This window comes from Bidens hawaiensis, unplaced genomic scaffold (genome assembly GCF_021521415.1).
Source record: "Bidens hawaiensis isolate Kalapana, Puna unplaced genomic scaffold, B.hawaiensis_p1.1 tig00036293_1, whole genome shotgun sequence".
Classification (NCBI taxonomy): Eukaryota; Viridiplantae; Streptophyta; class Magnoliopsida; order Asterales; family Asteraceae; genus Bidens; species Bidens hawaiensis.
In genome coordinates this window covers 45,699-48,381 of record NW_027496318.1, presented here as the reverse complement: position 1 = coordinate 48,381, position 2,683 = coordinate 45,699, and the positions used below count along the sequence as shown (strand labels likewise).

Sequence of the window (2,683 nt, the reverse complement as noted above, 5' to 3'; positions counted from 1 at the left end):
CCCGATTTGTGTGAAACTTTTATTTACATTTATATATATATATTCACACACATCAAGTTTTTGGCGCCGCTGCCGAGGATACGGTGTTTTACTTTTGAAAACGATACGAGTAATTGATTTGCCTTGTTGATAATTTTGCTATATGTTATTTTAGTCTATTTCATATTTATTCATATTGTTTTATTTTATTTTTAGACAGTTTTTCGTGTCTTGTTTGTTTCCATTCCGCGTTTCTTTCGGGTGATGCATGTCCCCCACACCCAGTCCTGATCTTGTTTCCCCCTTTTCGAACCCGAGCAACATCTTCGAGAAGGTTTAAGGAGGAGAGCACGCGAGATTGCCGAGGTCTTTGAAAACGAAGTTGTAGAGGAGGACGCGAATCCCGAGGTTGAAGAAATGGCGGATCCGAACAATCAAGGTCGCATGGATGATTTCGCCATACCGTCCCTCGATGGCTACGGCAGCAGTGTTAGGGAGCCCGAGATTACTGTGAGTTTCGAGGTCAAGTCGAGTATTATTCATATGGTCGAAAATTCCGTTTCTTTCCATGGCCACTTGAACGAGGACCCTCATTCTCATGTTGCGCATTTCCTTCGATTATGTGCGACATTCAAGATCCAGGGGTGTACGGACGATGCCGTGAGACTCCGACTTTTTCCGTTCTCACTTCGCGGGGCTGCCTTGGAGTGGTTAGAGGCACTCCCTTCCGGTTCCACCACCATTTGGAACCAATTGGTTGAGCAGTTTCTTCTTCAGTACTTTCCACCCGATTAAACTACAAGATACCGGGCAAAATCACTGGTTTTCGTGTTGATGATGATGAGTCACTTCATGCTGCATGGGAGAGGTTCAAGGGCTTGTTGAGAAAATGCCCTCATCACGGTTTGAGTCGCGGTCTTTAGTGTCGTATGTTCTTTGATGCTTTATCCGGAGCACAGAAGCATGCCGTTGATTAGGTTGCGGGAGGAGATTTCGGTAGGTGTACTCCCAACGAGGCGTTGGATGTCTTGGAGCGAGCTGCTAAGAAGAGTTTTGCATATAATTCGCCTCGTAGTATTCCTTCCACTAAGGGCGTTCTTCAAGTCGATTCTAATACCCTTGTTTCTGCTCAGTTAGAAGCCTTAACCAAAAGATTTGACCAGATGTGATGTGTTGTAAAACACTCATATTTTCCGCACGTTTTATTGACGTATTATATTATATTTTTTATGTTTTAACTCGATTTAGATAGGTTTTACATACATTTATTAATTTTGTAGGTTTTGGGTGAAAGAAAGAAGAAAACTGGAACTTTTCGAGCATTCTACGAGCCTTTTTACGCATACAAGTTCAAGACAAAGCTCAAGGCCCGACCGTATGCATCATGGAGGCCCAAGACCATATTATATTATAACATAAAAAAAATTAAAAAACCCTAATACTGCTACAGTAGCCGCGATCGGCCAGAATCAGCAAGGAAGAAAAGAGAAAAAAGTTTTGTGGAGCTAGGGTTTGTACTTGTGGCGGCTAGGGAAGGAAGAACAAGCCTCGGTGATCGTTTACCGTCAGTTTACAGCAGCAAACAGCAGCCGGAATACTCAATATCCTTTCATACTTTCATTGTTCATCAACTTTGATTTTCTTGTTTAATTGTTAACAAGTTTTGCAATTACTTGAAAGATTGATTTGTTATTGACTATTGTTGATCATTGGATGTTTGTTAAGATGATTGGTATGAGTTTAATGATGCTTTTATTTAGTGTTTGCTGCTGTCCAAAAATTATGTTCGGCTAAACTTGTTAGTTCTACCTAGGAATGATGATTCTTGTTAGTGTTTGATAGGTTTTATGGATTGTTTGATTGATAGACTTGAATTGCTATTGTAAAGTTTGATTTAGACATGAAATAGGTTGTGTTTAGTGGCTGGAAATTTTGGTGAATTATTGCATAAACCCCGTGTGTTGATTGATTAGTTTTTGTATTGATTGATCGGTGCATTGTTTGATTCTAGACTTGGTGTTTAGGGTTTGTTTGCGGTAGGAACAACCGTAGGGTTTTGTTGCATGATTTATTGGATTAAGTACAGCGGTTAGACACCTTCCTTGAAACCGAGAGGTGATAGGAAGTTAGGGTTGTCTCACTGCCTTTGCATGCTAGAATAAGGATTGCGCGAGAGCGAGTTCGTTTCTTGTCAGGTTTAGGTGTTTTGAGCGATTAGTTGATCTATTTTGGTTTAAGTTGAATTGTTTCTCTATCCTTGGTTGTGTAGTATTCATTACCATTAGGGTCGAGTGTTGGTGAGACCTTGAGGTGATCTAGCATTAGAACACGTTAGCAATTGTTTCCCGGTTTGGTCGTTTTAGCCGATTTTGAGTAGTTAGGGTTTGTTGTGTGAGACCGAGAGGTAATCCTGTGAGCCCGAGCGATCTTTAGTCGTGTCATCTTTAGGGACCGATGTCTAGATATCATTCAATCCATTAGCTTGTTAGGCCTACAATTTGATTCAGACATAGGTAGACGTTTTTCTCCATCTAAAGTCAACACATTTAGTTTTCCGTTAAGTTTTCTATTTTTGGTAAGTTTTATTAGTTAATCCCGTAGTTCAGTTAAGTATTTAAAAATCAAAAATCAATATAATTATTATTCTAAGGTAGGTCTTGTCTAGGGTTAGTGATCTTTAGCGTTCTGACATGTCCACTTGTTC

The 2,683-nt window shown here is 40.1% G+C and overlaps 1 non-coding gene across 1 annotated transcript; it reads right to left on the bottom strand.

The window, feature by feature from the left end:
• Positions 1-782: 782 nt before the first annotated feature.
• On the bottom strand, positions 783-886 carry LOC143588278 (small nucleolar RNA R71). The gene has a single exon (XR_013145077.1). It is a non-coding gene; the product is annotated as a small nucleolar RNA R71 (small nucleolar RNA).
• Positions 887-2,683: the final 1,797 nt, after the last annotated feature.